The sequence below is a fragment of the Symphalangus syndactylus genome, chromosome 7 (genome assembly GCF_028878055.3).
Source record: "Symphalangus syndactylus isolate Jambi chromosome 7, NHGRI_mSymSyn1-v2.1_pri, whole genome shotgun sequence".
Taxonomy (NCBI): Eukaryota; Metazoa; Chordata; class Mammalia; order Primates; family Hylobatidae; genus Symphalangus; species Symphalangus syndactylus.
In genome coordinates this window covers 101135854-101157938 of record NC_072429.2, presented here as the reverse complement: position 1 = coordinate 101157938, position 22085 = coordinate 101135854, and the positions used below count along the sequence as shown (strand labels likewise).

The following is a 22085-nucleotide window of genomic DNA, read 5'->3' as shown; positions in this document are numbered from 1 at the left end:
GAACCTAACCTCAGGTGATCCATCTGCCTCAGCCTCCCAAAATGCTGGGATTACAGGCATGAGCCAATGTGCCTGGCCACAATATATATTCTTAATTTTTAAAACATGACTATTTAAATTAAGATTAAGGCCCGTACAGTGGCTCACGCCTGTAATCCCAGCACTTTGGGTGGCTGAGGTGAGCGAATCACTTGAGGTCAGGAGTTCAAGACCCCTTAGCTTGGCCAACATGGTGAAACCCGGTCTCTACTAAAAATACAAAAATTAGCCGGGTGTGGTGGTGGACGCCTTTAATCCCAGCTACTCAAGAGGTTGAGGCAGGAGAATTGCTTGAGCCCGTGAGGCAGAGGTTGCAGTGAGCTGAGATCGCGCCACTGCACTCCAGCCTGGGCGACAGAGCAAGACTGTGTCTCAAAAAAAAAAAAAATTAATTAATTAAGGTTAATTAAAATTAAATAAAAATTTAAGTCACTTCATCCGTATCTAGTCACATTTTAAGTGCACTGTAGCCCCACGTAGCTACTCACTACCACATTGGACAGTGCAGATACAGAGCAGTGCCATCATCACTGAAAGTTCTCTTGGATAGTGTTGGCATAGAAAGTGTGTTTTTGCACAAGTCTTGGCATTCAGTGAGTGCTCATTATGTTTATTAAGAACTTTGAGGTTTTAAAGACTCAGGGATATCTTCACCCTCTCAGTAGGAGCCAGAAAATAACGCCAGGGATTATATGAAGCATAACAAAGGTTGTGGTGAGTAAAGGTTATGATAGTTGAAAGCTGCTTGAAATTTTATTGTGCTGCACCAAAAAACAAAAAAAAAAAACACAAAAAAATCATGCAAACCCCCCCCCAGGCATTAGGTTGTGTGGGAGAGAGCATCATATCACCGAATCAGTGAAAAATCTCACCATTTGATTATTGAGATTGTTACCTAAAAGCAGTACTAAATGCATTATGCCAGGTGCGGTGGCTCATGCCTGTAATCCCAGCACTTTGGGAGGCTGAGGTGGGCGGATCATCTGAGGTCAGAAGTTTGAGACCAGCCTGGCCAACATGGTGAAACCCCATCTGTACTAAAAATACAAAAATTAGCTGGGCGTGGTGGTGCATGCCTGTAGTTGCAGCTACTCAAGAGGCTGAGGCAGGAGAATTGCTTGAACCTGGGAGGCAGAGGGTTGCAGTGAGCCAAGATTGCGCTGCTGCACTCCAGCTTGAGTGACAGAGCGAGACTCCATCTCAAAAACAAACAATAAAAAGCCAATACTAGATTTATTGTATTGGAAAAGTACAGTCTGGCCTAACTAAAATGTTTAAATGAATTTGCTTAAGTAAGATTAACAACAGGGTATAGAATAGCCAAACAAAATAGAAAATCAAAACAAAGGCAGAGCAATTTTATAAATCAGGAAATCTGTGACTGAATCATAGGCCTAGGAATAAACAGACACTTGTGAAGAAAATTACAGGATACACAGGAATACGACTAGGAATAATAGATGAAATTTAAAAAGGTCAGGGTTTTTTTCCGTAACCATTAGACAATTAGGTTATTTAGGAAATAGTTTCCAGAGGAAAATTTAATTGCTGAAGACTGAGTTACACGAACGTAGGTCTTATAAGGTATATTAAAGGGAGCAATTTTATGTTACAGGAGGATATACTTAATGTCTCCCCTCCCTCATTTTATCATACATATTTATTTTGTTTTTTGAGTCTCACTCTTGCCCACGCTGGAATGCAGTGGTGCCATCTTGGCGCAGTCTTGGCTCACTGCAACCTCTGCCTCCCGGGTTCAAGCGATTCTCCTGCCTCAGCCTCCTGAGTAGCTGGGATTACAGGCGCACGCCACCATACCTGGCTAATTTTTGTATTTTTAGTAGAGATGGGGTTTCACCGCATTGGTCAGGCTGGTCTCGAACTCCTGACCTCATGATCTGCCCGCCTCGGCCTCCCAAAGTGTTGGGATTACAGGCGGGAGCCACTGCGCTCGCCCATATTATACATATTTCTAATTAAGAAAACAGACTCCAGTTAGCATCCATGTTTCTGTCATTTTGGCTCCTTGGCATTCTGGTCAAATGAGAATAGCCTCTTCTCTTGGCTCACTGTGGTTATGAATTGTTGGTTTATTTTTAGAACTGGTTTTTAAGTTTTCCCCTGAGTATTATTTTTAAGCCTTTTATTTTGGAAAATTTTAAGCATATACAAGAGTAGAGAGAATAGTATGATGAACAACCATGTTTCCATCACCCAGTCTCAACAGTTGTCAACTCATGGCCAATCTGATTTCAACTCTCTCCCCATTTATTCTCCTCTATCAGGTATTTTAATTGCTGTATCTTCACTATATATTTCAAAATATGAAGCCTTTAAAAAAAACCTGAAAAAAATCTTAATAACAAAATTGCCCAGATTTTCCTGTTGTCTCATAAACGCTTATTTCTGATGGACAGTTTTGATAATTTTACTTAATAAAGCTGATTGGGTTCTAACATGTTAAAAAATTTGACATTCGTAGAATAAGAGAAACTTGTTTGGATTGTAACCTTAGAAGAAGAGGCCACTAGGGAATTAATTAGTTCCTTAGAGCTCAGTGCTATAACTTTTTTTTTTTTTTTTTGAGATGGAGTTGCCCAGGCTCGAGTGCAGTGGCGTGATCTCTGCTCACTGCAACTTCCGCCTCCCGGGTTCAAGTGATTCTCCTGCCTCAGCTTCCCAAGTAGCTGAGATTACAGGCGTGAGCCACCACACCTGGCTAATTTTGTATTTTTAGTGGAGATGGGGTTTGACCATGTTGGTCAGGCTGGTCTTGAACTCCCGACCTCAGGTGTTCACCTGCCTCAGCCTCCCAGGGTGTTGGGATTACAGGCGTGAGCCACTCACTGTGCCAGGCCTCAGTGCTATAACTTCTTTTTTTTTTTTTTTTTTTTTTGAGACGGAGTCTCGCTCTGTCACCCAGGCTGGAGTGCAGTGGCGCAATCTCGGCTCACTGCAAGCTCTGCCTCCCGGGTTCACGCCATTCTCCTGCCTCAGCCTCTCTGTGTAGCTGGGACTACAGGTGCCTGCCACCACGCCCGGCTAATTTTTTGTATTTTTAGTAGAGACGGGGTTTCACCATGGTCTCGATCTCCTGACCTCATGATCCGCCTGCCTCGGCCTCCCAAAGTGCTGGGATTACAAGCGTGAGCCACCGCGCCCAGCCAGTGCTATAACTTCTTAACCTCCGGTATGACAGCATTTTTTGTCAGCAGTCACTTGTAATTGTTAGATAATGATGATAAGACAGGATTCTTGAAATCAAGTGATTTTTTCATGGGGTCACTTTGAGAAATAAGATTGTCATGTGAAAAGTTTGCAGCATTTTCATAAATTAATAGGTGAGGTATTAGTCAACTGAACTTGGCTGTAAGAAATTATTCTCTGAGATCATATTTCTTATTACTTTCTTGAGACAATCAGTGTAGTGGTAACAAAACCCCTTCAAAATTAGAAATACGATAAATTCTTAGATAACCATGCTTTGTAACATTGTCATTTTGTCAGGATATTAAAGAAGGTATTAATATTTAATGTTGTTTTACTTGTAAATACACAATTTATGTTAATTGCACTGCTAAAGTACTGTTATTTGTTCAATTTCTGACAGTATCACCTAATAAAATGTCTTTGACTCTTTCATCTTTATTGAGTTATACTTTACATTCAGTAAAATTAACCCATTTTAGGTGTACAGTTTGATGAATTTCGGCAAATATGTACAGTTGTGTAACCACCACCACAATCCAGGTACAGAACATTTTCATCACCCCAAAAAGTTACCTTGTTTCCCTTTGTATTTTCAGTCACTTCCCCCTAGGCTAGGTCCTGGCTACCTAGCAACCATTGTTCTGCTTTCTCTCACTGTAATATTTTTCCTTTTTGAATTTCATAGAAATGGAATCATGTGTCTGTTTTCTTTTGCTTAGAACAATGCTTTTGCGACAGATCTGTGTTGCAGCATGTAGTAGTTTCTTCTTTTATATTAAAAGTAGTATTTTCATTGCTTGAACCGGGAAGATGGAGGTTGCAGTGAGTCAAGATTGTGCCATTGCATTCCAGCCTGGACCAACAGAGTGAGACTCAGTCTCAAAACAAACAAACAAAAGTAGTACTTATTTCATGACTGTACCACAATTTTTAAATCTGCTTTCTAGCTGATATAAATTTGGGTAGTTTACTCTTTCTAACTATTCTCTAGTCTTTATTTTTTTCTTGTTTGTTTATTATTTTAATTTTTTTTGGGACAGGCTCTTGCTCTGTTGCCCAGGCTGGAGTGTAGTGATGTGAACATGGCTCACTGCAGCCTTGACCTTCTGGGCTTAAGCGATCCTCCTGCCTCAGCCTCCTGAGTATCTGGGACTACAGGCTTGCATTACCACACCTGGCTAATTTTTAATTTTTTATAGAGATGGAGTCTATGTTGCCCAGGCTGGTCTCGAACTCCTGGGCTCAAGCAATTATCCCATCTCAGCCTCTCCAAGGTGCTGGGATTACAGGCATGAATGACTGTGCCTGGCCTTATTTATTTCTTTAAAATTAGAGACACGGTCTTGCTGTGTTGCCCAGGCTGGTCTCAGACTCCTGGCCTCAAGCTGTCTTCCTACCTTGGCCTCCCAAAATGCTGGGATTACAGGCAGGAGACACCATGGCTGGCCTGAAGTTTTTCTTGGCTTCAATTTATTACAATATTTTTCGTAGGAAAAGTCCACTGATAATAAAAACCTAAATTTTTCTTGACAGCACATTTTTGTGTTAATTAAAAAACATACTAGTATATGTAAAAAGATTATATTTTAGAATTCCATTAAATGTAATGGTTGTATTCTAGATTGCTAGTTATAAAGCTTGTGATAGTGGCTAGTCTACAAAGCACTGTGATGAATGGATCAGTAGATAAGTTTTTATTTTCTTCTCCATGAGTTCAGGCTCCATTTCTGTGATATAGAAGTGTCGAGAACCTGCCGTTTCAAGAAATTGGCTCTGCTCCAGCATGAATCTGCTGTTCAGAATTCAGGTGATGAGGTATTCCAGGTCTTTACTTGAATTCAGATACCAGGTCTACCTCACAGACAACCTAGAACTCCAGAGATGGCCTTACCTGTGTCTCCAAGACACTTAGGGACATGGTGGAAATTCATTTGGGTGTTTTCCGTGACAGCCTCCTTGTTATGAAGTGAGAGGTGGAGGAAGATGGTTTTTTAAGCCTTAAGAAAAGCTAAATTTGAGATTAGGAAGTTAATTTGATGGAGAAAGCTAGGAAAGCACAGACAATATGGTAGGGTTATTTTAATTTCTAAATGATGAAAACAGAGTTTTATATAGAAGGCTTTGGGGAGAGGGGTATTAGGTTTTTCAGCTGATTATCTGTTCTCTTACGTTGTAGTAGTGGCTTTGTTTCTTGTCCAGAAGTAATTCGAACTTGTCCAATTATTGCTCTGTAGCATCATCTGCCTCTACAAACCCTACTTTAAGTCTTTTAAGGAAGCATCAGCAATCAAACGATTTTTATGAAATTGTGGGCGAGTGTAGTTTATAAACATACATTCACTTTCTTTTTTTTTTTTTTTTTTGAGACAAGGTCTCGCTCTATCACTCAGGCTGGAGTGCAGGGATGCAATATTGGCTCACTGCAATCTCAATCTCCCAGGCTCAGGTAGTCCTCCCACCTCAGCTTCCCTAGTAGCTGGGACTACAGGTGCGTGCCACCACACCTGGCTAATTTTTGTATTTTTCATAGAGATGGGGTTTCACCATGTTGCCCAGGCTGGTCTCAAACTCTGAGACTCAAGTGATTCTCCTGCCTCAGCCCCCAAAGTGCTCGGATTATAAGCATGAGCCACCATGTCTGGCTAAACATTCATTCTCTTAATAGGCTTATATTTCTAGTGATGTTTAAACTTGTCTTCATCTCCAGGAAATCCTTAGGTGTTTTCCTTAAGTGATTGTGTTTTTTCTGCTTATCAGGTATTCTGATTATTATATGTAGATTAGAGAATAATTGAGTAGGGGGAGTATGGGCAGTGGGACCTTTTGTTTCTGTAGTTGTTTTTTGGGGAAGTACTTTTTTTTTTTTTTGCCTCCTATAGTTGCCAATAGGAGGATGACCCCAAATTCCTGCTACATGAGATGATTCCTGGTAGGATTTTGTCACTGCCTAGGGGATGCAGAAACAGAAATTAGTGATTTCTGTAGTGTAGGTTGGCAGGCCATAGTTTGCAGGTCAGAGATGACATGTGGGCTGATTTTGTTGGCATCTGTTCATCTTTCTGCTACTTTTGAGAGCTGAGAGCTACTGAAGAGTACATAACGACACTTGCCTGCAGAGACAGGAGTCAGTACTGTAGTACAGTACAGGAATTAGCAGCCACCCCATACCATCCCTGAATGTTTCTGGTTTCATGAAACTCTAGAGTGGCAGGGACTCGAGGACAGTTGGTATTTTGCTTTTCCCTGGGGTCTCTCTGCTCTTCAGAGGGCTCTGGGAATGTAAAAAGCTTCTTCAATTGTCATGAAGATTCAGTCTTTGTCTTCCTTTGGTCAATTTTAAGACGTTCTTGAGAGGTAATAGCATTTTTTGGGGATTAGGGACATGATATGTTTAAGCTTTTTTTTTTTTTTAAAGTAGAAGGTTTTTCTGACAGTTGAATTGAAATTATTGTATGAGTAACATAACCTAGTCAAATTGTAGTAAAATCATGGATTGTGGTGGCTTTTCCCAGTTAGGAGGTCTCTTGATTTAAAACAGTAGTTCTCATGGGATGGACTGTCATCAGGAGCAGCAAAGCTTGAAGACCACTGTGTAAAAAGGCTCTTACCCTCTTTTCTTTGTCTTAACATTAATTGATGATGGCAAATAGGGCCAGACTTGCCAGTTCTTCACTGCCTCCAACCTTTCTTTTCCCCTTAGACTTACGGGTTTTATACCTGTCTGTTTGAGAATAGGATATTTTCCTGTTCCTTGATTTTGTGTCTTTCTCTCCCTAAGCTAGAGTAGTTTGTTTTTGTTCGCTTCTTTTTTTTAACCACGAAATTGGAAAAATTTAGATTGTTACATAAATTCTAGGTCCTCTACAGAACTGTGAGATACTAAAAGGATAGCTTTTTAAAATGCATTTCGGTGCTTGTAAGGTCACAGTCTAATTGGGAGAAATGAGGCTCATGCATAGATAGTAACACTATGAAAGACTGCTACAAGAGGTAGAGTTTGGGCTGTGTAAATATTTGCCATGCTATTGCCTGCACAGAGTTTGAGAACAGTGTCAGATTTGTTTTTCTTGTTGAGTAAATGCTTGTGTGCTTCTCATGTGCAAAAAGTGTGCTAGGCCAGGGATGGCTGGTGTGTTTCAATTGCCACACCAAACCGTCCTGAAACTTTGGGTTGAGAAGTGTTTGGAACTTTCTCTGGCTCAGGGGGAAAGCTTGGAGAAGAGTGAGGTTATAGATTAGTGAGCTCAGGGAGTGGCATCAGGTGGGTATGCCATGTATTGTTTTTCTACCTTTCTTTTTTTTTTTGAGACAGGGTCTTGCTATGTTGCCTAGGCTGATCTTGAACTCCTGGGCTCAAGCAACCCTCTTGCCTCAGCTTCCTGAGTAGCTGGGATTACAGACAAGTAGTTAGGATTACAGGTGAGTGCCACTGCACCTAGCTTGTTTTTCTAAGCTTTTATTTTGAAATAATTACAGACTCAAAAGAAGATGCAAAATTGGTACAGAGGGGTACCATGGATCCATCACCCAACTTCCTTCAATGATAACGTATTATGCCAGATATTTTTGGCATCCATGTCAAAATACTAGAGATAGAAACATATTCCCCATGTGCATTTTTGAATTTTTTTTTTTTTTTTGAGACAGTCTTGCTCTGTCGCCCAGGCTGGAGTGCAGCGGTGCCATCTCGGCTCACTGCAGCCTCCACCTCCTGGATTCAAGCAGTTCTCCTGCCTCAGCCTCCTGAGTAGCTGGGACTACAGGCGACTGCCACCACGCCCAGCTAATTTTTTGTATTTTTAGTAGATACTGAGTTTCACCATGTTGGCCAGGCTGGTCTCGAACTCCTGACCTCGTGATCCACCCGCTTTGGCCTCCCAAAGTGTTCAGATTACAGGTGTGAGCCACTGCACCCAGCCAAAAATTGTTTATTCTAACATAACGTAGATTTGAAGACATAGTTTAAAGAAAACTTTGCATTTTTAGATGTGATTGTAAATTGATGAGATATAGGCTGGGCACGATGGCTCACACCTGTAATCTCAGCACTTTGGGAGGCCGAAGCTGGCCAATCACCTGAGGTCAGGAGTTCGAGACCAGCACGGCCAATGTGACGAAACCCTGTCTTTACTAAAAGTACAAAAATTAGCCGGGCGTGGTGGCGAGCACCTGTAATCCCAGCTACTCAGGAGGCTGAGGCAGGAGAATCACTTGAACCCAGGAGGTGGAGGGTGCAGTAAGCTGAGATCGCGCCATTGCACTTCAGCCTGGGTGACAGAGTGAGACTCCGTCTCAAAAAAAAAAAAAAAATTGATGAGACAATGTATATTATGTAGTGATTTAAATTTTTAGACAGTCTGATGTGGTGGTAGATAGAATGTAAGTTGGAGTAAGCAAGATCATGAATTTGTTGTTTGTATCAGACACTAACTGGCCATATGATGATATGACCTTGAGTAAATGATACAACATTTGTAAAATGAGAGAGTTGGGCTAGATCATTTGGTCTTTTTTTAAACTCCTATTTCCATGCTCTTGTGATTGTGGTAGGGAATAGCTTTTTTTCATCATATACCTGTTTGCCATTTATATGTCTTTTGAGAAATGTCTATTCAGACCTTTTGCTCATTTTTAATTAGATTATTAGATTTTTTCTTATAGAGTTGTTTGAGCTCCTTATATATTCTCCTTATTAATCTCATCAGATGGATAGTTTGTAAATATTTTCTCCCATTTTGTGTATTGTCTCTTCACTTGGTGGATTGTTTGCTTTGCAGAAGCTTTTTATTTTATTTATTTATTTATTTATTTATTTTGAGATGGAGTCTTGCTCTGTTGCCTAGGCTGGAGTGCAGTGGTGCGATCTCGGCTCACTGCAACCTCTGCCTCCTGGGTTCATGCGATTCTCCTGCCTTAGCCTCCCGAGTACCTGGGATTACAGGCGCCCACCACCATGCCTGGCTAATTTTTGTATTTTTAGTAGAGACAGGGTTTGACCGTGTTGGCCAGGCTTGTCTCGAACTTCTGACCTCGTGATCCAGCCTCCTTGGCCTCCCAAAGTGCTGGGATTACAGGCATGAGCCACCACGCCCAGCCGGCAGAAGCTTTTTAACTTGATGTGATCTCATTTGTCCATTTTTGCTTTAGTTGCCTGTGCTTGTAGAGTATTACTCAAGAAGTCTTTGCCCAGTCCAATGTCCTGGAGAGTTTCCCTAATTTTTGGGGGGGAAATTTCAAACTTTGAGCTCTTAGATTTAAGTTTAATCCATTTCAATTTGATTTCTGAGTATGGTGAGAGACAGGGGACTAGTTTTATTCTTCTGCATATGGACATCCAATTTTCTGAGCACCATTTATTGAAGAGACTGTTTTTTCCCCAGTATATGTTCTTGGCACCTTTGTTGAAAATGAGTTCACTGTAAATGTATGGATTTGTTTCTGCGTTCTTGTTTCTGTTCCATTGGTCTGTGTGTCTGTTCTTATGCCAGTAGCATGCTTTTTTGGTTACTATAGCTCTGTAGTATACTTTGAAGTCAGGTAATGTGATTCCTCCAATTTTGTTATTTTGCTCAGGGTAGCTTTGGCTATTTTGGGTCTTCTGTGGTTCCATATAAATTTTAGGATTGTATTTTCTATTTCTGTGAAGAATGTCATTGGTATTTTGATAGAGATTGCCTTGAATGTATAGATTGCTTTGGGTAGTATAGACATTTAACAATACTGATTCTTCTAATCTATGAACGTGGAATATTTGGAAAAGGGTTTCTGTATTATAGAATTACTCAGAGGGAGAAAGAACTGTGAATCTATGATTGTCCATGATTTCTTTTACTTAATTATGTTGATGAACGGAAAATAAGTGAACAAGGAAAGTGGGAAAAAATTTTTTTTGTTTGTTTGTGGTAGTTTTGCTCTTGTAGCCCAGGGTGGAGTGCAATGGCAATCTCAGCTCACTGCAACCTCCACCTCCTGGGTTCAAGCCATTCTCCTGCCTCAGCCTCCCGAGTAGCTGGGATTACAGGTGCCTGCCACCACACCTGGCTAATTTTTTGTATTTTTAATAGAGACAGGATTTCGGCATATTGGCGAGGCTGATCTCGAACTCCTGACCTCAGGTGATCCGTCTGCCTTGGCCTCCCAAAGTACTGGGATTACAGGCGTGAGCCACTGCGCCCGGCTAGATTTTTATTCTTTAACTCAATACAACAAATACTTTGCCAGCTAACCTGTGTATACACTGGAATACAAAGATGGCTGGCCTCTGCCCTCATGGAGCTTTCAGTTTGATGAGGAGACAGACATGTAAAGAAGGAATTAAGTGCTAATTGATAATATAAGTGATAGGGAAGAAGGATCTAATGGTTGTGTAGGAAGGACTTTGAAGACTAGGTTGCAGGATGTGGGGACTGGTTTATCCTCTTCCTTCAGTTTTCTTGAGCTTGGTGAATTTTGTTTGGTTTATAGGCATTGATGGAGGGAAGATAGGATATCTGAGCCTTGCAGAGAGTCTGTTTGCTCATTGTGCACAGGCTGGGATTGACTATGTGGCCTCTTCAAATGCTGCTCGCACAGAGATACTTAAAAATGAGACCAGGCTGGGCGTGGTGGCTCACGCCTGTAATCCCAGCACTTAGGGAGGCTGAGACGGGCAGATCACGAGGTCAGGAGATTGAGACCATCCTGGCCAACAAGGTGAAACTCCTGTCTCTACTAAAAATGCAAAAGAAAAATAGCTGGGCATGGTGGCGTGTGCCTGTAATCCCAGCTACTTGGGAGGCTGAGGCAGGAGAATTGCTTGAACCGGGGAGTCCGAGGTTGCACTGAGCCGAGATCACGCCACTGCAGTCCAGTCTGGTGACAGAGCGAGACTCTGTTTCAAGGAAAAAAAAAAAAAAATATATATATATATATATATATATATTTGAATTTAGATATATCTGTTAAGTTTTGTAATAAAATTTTATCTATCTTTGGAAAGTTTGTTTTATGATATTGACACTAATTATCAAGCAATTCCTGCAGAATTTAAAGAATGATACTGTGTATCTGAAAGATACTGTGTACCTACCACAGACAGGCCCTATGGAAGAGAGCTCTGAGAACTGGAAAGACTATAGAGTTGGAGTTAGGAGGCTTGGTCATTCCACTAAACAGTCACATAGTCATTTTCATGCAGTGAGTTTCATTTCACTCATTTGTAAGATGAGGAGGTGTATTTAATGTCTGAAAGTTTGTTTCAGCCTTGGATCTGTGTGACTGTAGAGCTATAGATACTGTTCTATGAGTTACATTTGATATACGTTGGCCAGTTCTGCCATTTTAAGGTTTGATTTTTATTTCCTGCCTCAGACCTGCTCTTCTACTTTTTTTGTACTTATTCTAATAGGTATTTAGGAGTAGTGGACAGAAAATAGAGCTTTCTAAGCTCTTGCTATCTGGTTAATTTAACTGAAGAGGAGCTCTTAAAAAACATCCCCCCCAGGTCTTCGGTATTGCTCCCCCACCCCTTCCCCCTTTATTTGATTTTATTTTTGACACGGAGTCTCACTCTGTCACTCAGGCTGGAGTACAGCTTTATCAAGTATATGATAAAGCAAAAGCGCATTGATGATGGCATATCACCTTCTGAGTTTGAAAATGTTTACCTTTGATTTCTAATGGATAAGTGTGTTGCTCTTGTTTTTTGGGAATGCTGTTTAGTAGGTCCTAGTACTGCCACGTGCTCAATGAGAAGCTTTTTAGCTTCTATTTTCCAGGAAACCCGTTGTTCTGTGTATTAGACTGTAATAGATATTACCTTGTGACTTGACACTGCTGAATAGAATGTTTTGAGATGTTCATCAAAACTTTACACCAAGGACGATTTTATTATTTTAGTTTATAGCTGAGGAAACTGAGGGCCGGAGTGCTTAGATGATTAATTAAGTGGCAAAGACTCCACCCTACATTAACTTAGCCTTATTGCTTTTCCTTTGAAAAGGGTAGAGGAAGTTACTTGTTTTTCTACGTGTGTGTGTATGTAATTATATATTAATGTGAACACACACTGTTTGTGTATATGTATGTTTGTGTATATATGTAATTATAAATATGAATACAGTGTGTATATGTATCTAAACAGGTGTGTGTGTGTATATATATATATAAATATATATATATATGTGAAATCATTAAAAGAGTGTTTATTCAGCAAGATTTGGGGGCATCTGCTACCTGTCAGTTCTAGTCTTGGGTGTCTGGTGGTGGTGTTTGGTTCATGAAAAAGAGACAATTACAGGACAGTGTGACAAGTACAGTGAAAAGAGAAAGTTCAGGATTCTTCACTGGAAGCACCAGTTCAGTCTTGGGCAGGGGAAAGGCTTACCTGAAGAAGTGTTGAAAATGAGAATAGGGATAGTGAATGAAAAGGATGTAGGCTGAGAGAGGCTGGTGGGAGAGCTGTAGGATATAGGACGTAGGACAAGGTGTTAAGAACTGGAAGAGCTCTCTAGGCAGAAGAAACAGCATATGTGGAGACCCTAAGGTGAGAGACTGCTGTGTATGTGAGGAACTAAAAGAGGCCCAGAATGCTTAGACTGATGAGTACATAGAGTTTCAAATCAGTTGAATAATTTTCTTGTAGAAAAGGATACCTTGTTAATTATCTTGAGTAATGACTTTGGTCATATCATGATCAAGTAAATATGATGTGCTAGGCCTGGCCATAACTGGTTAATGTAGTTGGTTAGGCATAGAGTAATGGAACCAGTACACTAAGGGTTAGGCATAGAGTAATGGAACCAGTGCACTAAGGGGTGTGAATTCCATTTTCCATGTAGGCAAGTTGCTTGATTTCGTGGCTACAAAGAATGTACTTCACCTCTCTCCAGCCAAGTTGTTGGTGTTTACTATTGTTAATGAGGATGATCAAGCTTGAATGGATGATTCAGTTCAAATGCCTCACTGTTATTGGGAAAAAAACTGCAGATCTTTCGGAGAGACCAATAGAATCACGGAGCTGAATAAAAGACAATGTGTTTTTCTATCTAAGAGGTGAAAAAGTCTATAATATTAACTGTGGTAAAGACTAAAGTTTCATAAGTGCTAAAACAAAATGACGGTATACTTGCCTCTGGGTTATGGTTGATTACTTTTGATATTTCTTGATATGATTTTGTATTTTATATACTTCTATATATGAGAATATATTATTTTAATAATAGAATAAATTCTGGCCGGACACGGTGGCTCACACCTGTAACCCCAGCACTTTGGGAGGCCAAGGCGGACAGATGATGAGGTCAGGAGTTAAGAGACCAGCCTGACCAAGATGGTGAAACCCTGTCTCTACTAAAAATACAAAAATTAGCTGGGCGCGGTGGTGTGCGAATGTAATCCCAGCTACTCAGGAAGCTGAGGCAGGAGAATGGCTTGAACCCGGGAGGCAGAGGTTGCAGTGAGCCGAGACTGTGCCACTGCACTGCATCCTGGGAGAGAACGAGAGTCCGTCTCAAGAAAGAGAATAAATTCCTGGGAAAGTGTTTTACCTTATTTAACTATTCACTTAAAATAAGAATGTGAAAATCATTGAATAAAGAATAGTAATTTAGTTTCATCTAAAATATTTTTTCCTCTAGAAACTTTTTGTTGTTAGTTTTTAAGACAGAGTCTCGCTCTGTCGCCCAGGCTGGAGTGCAGTGGCAGGATCTTGGCTCACTGCAACCACCGCCTCCCTGGTTCAAGCAATTCTTGTGCCTCAGCCTCCAGAGCAGCTGGGACTCCAGGCGTGTGCCACCATGCTCGGCTAATTTTTGTATTTTTAGTAGAGATGGAGTTTTGCCATGCTGGCCAGGCTGGTCTCGAACTCCTGGCCTCAAGTGATCCGCCTTCCTCAGCCTCTCAAAGTGCTGGGATTACAGGCATGAGCCACCATGCCTGGCTCTAGAAACTTCTTAAAAGAAACTTTGCTCTGTCTCTCTGACTGGGGTGCAGTGGCGTGATCTCGGCTCATTGCAGCCTCCGCCTCCCAAGTTCAAGCGATTCTCCTGCCTCAGCTTCCTGAGTAGCTGGGACTACAGGTGTGTGCTACCATGCCTGGCTAATTTTTTGTATTTTTAGTAGAGACGGGGTTTCACCATGTTGGCCACGCTGGTCTCGAACTCTTGACCTTGTGATCTGCCTGTCTTGACCTCCCAAACTGCTGGGATTACTAGCGTAAACCACCGCCTATTGTTTCCGTTTTTACATTCAGAATTAACTCTGGGAGAAGACAACTTGTAAAAAAAATTGTAGTAAAATTTAAGCCCTTTTTTTCCCCTAGTAAATTGACCAGAATTTTCATCATAACTTAAATATAAATGAAGATTCCCATAAGGCATTTAAAAAAATTGACTTAAAGTTTCATTCATTCATTGTTAGTCAACAAATAATTTACTGAGGGCTTGTTTTGGGTCAGACACTTGGACTACATCAGTCAGGAAAACAGGCAAAAATGTCTGCCCCTGTGGAGTTCACATTCTAGTGACAAGATTTTGCATGAAACACTTTTGAAATATGTAGTGTTTAATTTTCATACATTTTATCTATTTGAAATGTCTTATTAAAAATTGTAATCAGTTGAAAATGATGGGAAAGCCCATTGAACTACTATTCTTTGTAGTATCTAAGTGATTTATGACACATTCTTATCTTTGGTGCAGTGCTACTCTTTAAACTTGCTCTTCCTTCAGTCTGTGCTTGTGAGTGTCATCTGGGAGAGCTGTAGGGAGACCTCTTTGATAACAGGCTCATTGTTGCCTTTGCATCCCTAGTGCCTGAGGTACATTAGCATATATCTCTATTAATTTGAACTTCAAAACTAAGCAGAATCCTGTATTTTTATAAAAACTAGTTCTTGTCACTATATTCTGATCTTTAGGATAAAGAATGAATCAAGTCTTTGGAAGTTTTTTTTTTGGTATCTAATAGTCCTGATAACATTGAAAGAGAGCACATTATAACTTTACCTTTTTTTTTTTTCTGTATTTTCTTTAGGAGGCCTTCCTTAAATGGAGGTTCTTGACTGGGAGGTGTGTGTGTGTGTGTGTGTAGCTTTAGTGAGATTTTTATTTTTGTTTTTTCCAGTATTCTATTGTAAACATTTTCAAACATGCAGAAGAATTGAAAGAATGAACAATGAATTATCTGGATAACCTAGATGGTAGATAATACCTTCTAGATTTGGTAAATTTTTTTTTTAAGTGAAAGCAAGTTTATTAAAAAGGTAAAGGAATAGAGAATGGCTACTCCGTAGGCAGAGCAGTCCCCAAAGGCTGCTGATTGCTAATTTTTATGGTTATTTCTTGATCATACGCTAAACAATAGCATATACCCTAGTAAATAATACACCTGACAGGCCAACTCTCAACAATCACACTGGTAACATATACTGAGAGAATGTTATTTTCTGATCTTAATAATAGGGATTATTCATGAGTTTTTCTGGAAAGGGGGTAGGCTATTACTAGGAACTGAGGATTCCTCCCCTTTTTAGACCATATAGGGTAACTTCCTGACATTGCCTTGGTATTCGTAAACTGTCATGGCACTGTTGGGAGTATAGCAGTGAGGACTACCAGAGGTCACTTACATTGCCCTCCCGGTTTTGATGGGTTTTAGCTGGCTTCTTTACTGCTACCTGTTTTATCAGCAAGGTCTTTATGACCTATATCTTGTGCTGACCTTCTATCTCATCCTGTGACTCAGAATGCCTAACCGTCTGGGAACGCGGCCTAGTAGGTCTCAGCCTTACTTTAACCAGCATCTGCAATTCAGGATGGATTTGCTGTGGTTTGAACGCTTCTGACATATTTCTCCCCTCCCTTTTGTAAGAAAACCTTTAATCCTAAGGTTTGTAGATGGAGGAGGATGTTATCTTCTGTAACTTCTTGGCTGAATAAGGGTGATGATATTCCTGCTTAACTTACTAAGATTTTGCTATATTTGCAAAATATGTGTGTATATAAATAGCTTTGAACTATTTGAAAGTTTACTTCATTTTTAAATGCATGTGCTTGTATCTTCTAAATATGAACCTTTTTCTCCTTTTTCTATGTAGCCACTTTACCATTATCACACTTTATAGGAAATTAACAAAAATTCCCTAATATCATCCAATACTCAGTGTATACTCATTTTTCTCCACCTGTCCTCAAAATGCCTGTGTATAATAGTGGGAATTTTTAAACCAGAGTTCAGTCAAAGTTCACATGCTGCATTTGGTTTCATTTGAATTTTATCGTGGAGTAATTTGTACAAACATATTTGTGGTTTTTGCAAGGGCTACATGTAATCATTTGATGTTGTCATTCTATGTTAAAGCACAATTGTCACTTTCAGCTTTCTTTTCTTTGAGACAGGGTCTTGCTCTGCTGCCCAGGATGCAGTGCAGTGGCACCATCACTGTACACTGCAGCATCAACCTCCCAGGCTGAAGTGATTTCTCCCACCTTGGCCTCTGAAGTAGAGATGGGATCTCACTATGGTGCCCAGGCTGATCTTAAACTCTTGGGCTCTAGGGATTCTCCCACCTCGGCCTCCCAAAGTGTTGGGATTACAGGGGTGAGCCACCACACCCAGCCTCGATATTCATTGTCTTTTAATTGGTCTGTGTATATGTTTGTTGGTTTGTCACTGATGTGTGTGTACGTTTTGTTGAATTTCTCAACATTGCTTTCTCTAGACCTCATGAAGTCTTGTACCTTTTGCGAGATTCGCAGCTTCATTTCGCAATATTTTGCGTTGGACTACATGGTATTGTCAGATTAACATCCTGTGACTAGCAGTGGCTTAGCTTCAAAACATGTGGAAGCGATAGGCCAGTTTGTGCACTTGTTAAATTTACAGGGATGTTTGGAGACCATTTTTCTAAGAGATTAATGGTTGGTGAGGGTTTTGGCTTTGTCAACTTTTGTTTCCTTATGCACTCTCCTGACTGTAGGGATGAGGAAATAACATTCTATCAGTATACATTACCGGGTGTGATTGTTGAGAATTGGCCTGTCAGTTGTATATATGAAAGTGTGGCTTTTTTTTTTTTTTTTTTTTTTTTTTTTTTGAGACAGAGTCTCGCTGTTGCCGAGGCTGGAGTGCAGTGGCACGATCTCGGCTCAGTCTTCCGAGTAGCTGGGATTACAGGTGCCTGCCACCACGCTAGGCTAATTTTTGTATTTTTAGTAGAGATGGGGTTTCACCATTTTGGCCAGTTGGTCTTGAACTCCTGACTTCAAGCGATCTGCCCACCTCAGCCTCCGAAAGTACTGGGATTACAGGTGTGAGCCACCATGCCTGCCCCAAAGTGTTGCTTCTTGATGCTACATAAGGATTGGCTTTTATTTTGAGCAAACGTGCTATTCAGGTGAGTCTATGGTTAAATAGATTTGTAAATAAGTATTTGAAATAAATGTTGAAGGAAGTTCATAGATTTAAATTAATAGAAAGTTTTTTTATTTTTTCAGAAATAATCCTTGGCTGGGCGCAGTGGCTCACGCCTGTAATCCCAACACTTTGGGAGGCCGAGGTGGGCGGATCATGAGGTCAGGAGATCGAGACCATCCTGGCTAACACAGTGAAACCCCGTCCCTACTTAAAATACAAAAAATTAGCCAGGCGTGGTGGCGGGCGCCTGTAGTCCTAGCTACTTGGGAGGCCGAGGCAGGAGAATGGCGTGAACCCGAGAGGCAGAGCTTGCAGTGAGCCAAGGTTGTGCCACTGCAGTCCAGCCTGGGTGACAGAGCGAGACTCTGTCTCAAAAAAAAAAAAAAATCCTTAATATTAATAGGAAGAAAATTTGTTTTTTAAATGTAGTGCAGTAAAAGGAAGATAGTAAAGATGAAGCATAAATGAGGCTTTAGTCATATACCAGTGGAGCCAGGGCCCAAGAAAATGTTGAGGTTCTTTCTTTGTTCATCATCCTGATTTTTTATTGCTGGGCAGTAAACCAACCCAAACTTAATGGGTAAAACAACAATCATATATTATTATTATCTCTTCTGGGAATTGACAGTACTTGCTAGGTGGTTCTTACTCTATGTTTCTCATATAGTTGCAGTCAAATGCTGGAGTCATCTAGAAGGCTTCTTCATTTAAAGACTCAAACAACTGGGGTCTGTCTGCAACAGCTGGGATTCTTTAGGCATCTCTATCTGTGTAGTCTCTTTAACATGGAGACTTCTATTAGCCAGAGTCCTTAACATGGTAGCTCAGAGTTTCAAAGGCATGCATCCCAAGAAATAAAACCGGGCTGGAATTCCTTTTTATGACCTAGCCTTAGAAGTTTTGCAGCGTCACTTCTGCCTCATTACCTTTGCGAGAAGCAAGTCATCAGGCTAGCTTATGTATGAGGAAGAGTAATTAGACTCTACCTCTTGATGGGAGAAGTATCAAATAATTTATAGATTTCTTTTAAACCACTGTGATCATTAAGAAAAATGATAATAGTAAAGCATAATTATTTAGAAAGAGATTTGGGTACTATGAATGTTTTAGAAAAGACTGATACTATGTATTTGAAAACAAACTATAAGGACTTAACATTTATGGCATTGGACAGAATAATACATATTATGGAAGTGTAACTACTAACAAACAATTTCCTGAGAGAATTATTGAACTCGACAGTTGGTTTAACATCACAGAGGCCCCCTTAAAAGCATCTAGGTCAGAATCACAAGGTAAGTCAATATAAATGTGTTTCTTTGACATCACTAGTATTACTTACATAGTGAGGTGATTGATTAGGTGCATTGTTTAGGAAATGTGAAGCATTTGATGTATTCTGAGACTTAAAGATTGAAATGTGAGCTAGCGATTAGTTCTTTACTATGACTCTGCTCAGACTCAGGGTGTATTTTCTATGAAATAGTATTTTGTAAAAACTACTCAGGATCGTTTTGTAGTCTATTATAAGCGTGACGATTAGGTGTTCATATGCATATGTGAGATGTGCCACCCTCAAACCTTGTTATGACGTCATCAGCACGTTACTCTTCTGATACGAAAAAAGAAAAAAGAACTACTCGGCTTCATCATCCATTTAATTAAATTAGTAAGCTTTAGGACTGAATGTTTTCTATTTTCAGAGACATGTCTGCACTGAAATACTACTATCGCGTATATTCATTTAATAGTTTGCATGCCTACTGTGTGTCAGGCATTGTACTGGGGACTGGGTATGTAGTGGCATTCTAAAGAAATCTTAATGTCACTTCCAAAAGGTAAACTCCAAAAATCTTTTGGGTGTGGGGCATTATTGTTGCAATAAATGTGTAGTTTGCCAGTATGATTAATACGAAGAAGACACATCTGTTTGCATGCAAAGTTTATTGGAAATAGGGCTTATTATTTCATATCTGTGCCTAAGAGAGTATTTTGATATTATTTGTGGTCAGTTTTCAAGGGGCTATTAGTATATGTGCCATTTTTCTTGGGTATTTTGCAGTTTTCATTGAATATGTGATGAAGTTGCAGGATCTTTTGTGTGAATGTGAAAAAGATCATGTGTTTATTTTACACATATGTTTTATACATCACATATTTTGTTTCTAATCAAAAGAGGCCTTATATCTGAAAGCCTTCTTGTTACTCATAAGACAAGGATGTGAGACTAGACAGTTTTTAAGGGTCTGCCTGGGTCTAACAGAGGGGAAGGAGTAAGAAGTTCTGGATGGGAAAGTTGGTAGAAATGTTAGTGAAGTGTCAAATTAAGTAGAAACAGTTTTTAGACTTTCTTGAAGCCAAGACAAAAACAGTGGCTAAAGAATTACAAAGCTCAGTGTATCACAGAGGAGCTTTTCCTTTTTTCCTTCCTTCCTTCCTTTTTTTTTTTTGACAGTGTCTCACTGTGTTGCCTGGGCTGGAGTGCCGTGGTGTGATCTCAGCTCACTGTGACCTCTGCTTCCCAGGTTCAAGGGATTCTCATGCCTCAGCCTCCCGAGTAGCTGGGATTACAGGTGCGTGCTACCACGCTTGGCTAATTTTTGTATTTTTAGTAGAGGTGAGGTTTCGGGTCTTACCATGTTGCCCAGACTGATCTCGAACTCATGGGCTCTAGTGATCTGTCTGCTTCGGCCTCCCAAAGTGCTGGGATTACAGGCATGAGCCACCACCCCTGACCAGGAACTTTTCGTTAATCATAGTTTGATATAAATGTTGGAGAATCTTTTACATTAGAGATATTTTAAAAACCTAATGGACTGTGAATTTTATAATCGATACAGAAGTTTTATTTATGTGGTTATGTGAGCTGATAGATACTGACATTATAGTAAATTATTGTTTTGTGGAGGTCTCCCTTTGGAGATTGAGGAATGTAAGTTTCTGGGCTAGAATTATATAATATTTAGAGGCTGATTAGGTAAATCATGAGGTTTGCACATTTTAAGTGTTATATTTAGCATTGTTACTACGCATGAAGCACTGTGTTTTCCAAACATTGTTTTATTTAACATCCTGACAATGTTGTCGGGGAAGCAATTTGAGTTGAAGGAGATAGTGTGGTTCCCTTGCTGTACAGCTGTGTAGTGGTGGGTCTCTGAGTACAGGTCTTTTTTTTTTTTTTTTTTTTTTTTGAGACGGAGTCTTGCTCTGTCACTCAGGCTGGAGTGCAGTGGCGGATATCGGCTCACTGCAACCTTCGCCTCCTGGGTTCAAGCAATTCTCCTGCCTCAGTCTCCCGAGTAGCTGGGACTACAGGTGCCCGCCACCACACCAGGCTAATTTTTGTATTTTTAGTAGAGACAGGGTTTCACCATGTTGGCCAGGCTGATCTCAAACTCCTGACCTTGTGATTCGCCTGCCTCGGCCTCCCAAAGTGCTGGGATTACAGGCATGAGCCACCACGCCCGGCCTATATGAACTAAAGTTTTAAGTATTTGTAGATAAAAACAAAATGTCATACTAAAGGACTGTGCTCCAGCCTTTAAAAACAGTACATTAACTGTTATCTTTTGTCTACGTGAATTTTTTTTAAAAACTGTATTAAAATTTTAATCTGTTGGCAGAGGACAGGATCACTATCATGTATCTTTTCTTCCCTTTTGCGTGGGGTTTGATGGAGGAGAGGAGACCATGTATAAAATGACAGTCTCTATGCTCATTTTTCTTTTTTTCTTTTTTTGAGATGGAGTCTTGCTCTGTTGCCCTGGCTGGAGTGCAGTGCTGTGATCAACTGACTGCAACCTCTGCCTCCTGGGGTCAAGCGATTCTCCCGCCTCAGCCTCCCGGGTAGTTAGGATTACAGGTATACATCACCATACCCAGCTAATTTTTGTATTTTTAGTAGAGATGGGGTTTCACCATATTGGCCAGGCTGGTCGCAAACTCCTGACCTCAGGTGATCCACCTGCCTTGGCCTCCCAGAGTGTAGGGATTACAGGTGTGAGTCACCGCACCTGGTCTCCATTTGAATGTTGAAACAGGGATCACTGTTCATTTTTGAAGCCAGTATGCCAGTACCTATTTATGAAGCTCTTGCTTCTCCATCCTTACATGCTAAGGTGTGAGATGGTGGACTATGCACATCATATTAGAATGATTATATCATTACCATAGTGACACTGAATTGTTTCTATCTTTTATGTGTTTGGGTGAGAAAGTTTGTGAACAGTTAGTCTCTGGTTTTGTATAATATTCTAGTATCTTTAGTCAATCCACACAGTACCTACTTTGTACTAAATGCCTGGATGTGCAAAAAGTTACAGGCCTTATCCTTAAGGGTAAGCTTACTATATAGTTGGGAAAATAGAAATGTAAAAGGTAGAATAGCAGTATAGAGATGACACTTCAAAGCAGTAAGTGATTAATTGCAAAATTGAATGGGA

At 40.3% G+C, this 22085-nt stretch overlaps 1 protein-coding gene and 1 pseudogene across 7 annotated transcripts in view; both read left to right on the top strand.

The window, feature by feature from the left end:
* UBR5 (ubiquitin protein ligase E3 component n-recognin 5) overlaps positions 1-22085 on the top strand; it is a 149699-nt gene that overhangs the window by 5272 nt on the left and 122342 nt on the right. The gene's annotated exons all lie outside the window — the stretch shown is intronic.
* LOC129487110 (uncharacterized) lies at positions 19152-19261 on the top strand (annotated as a pseudogene).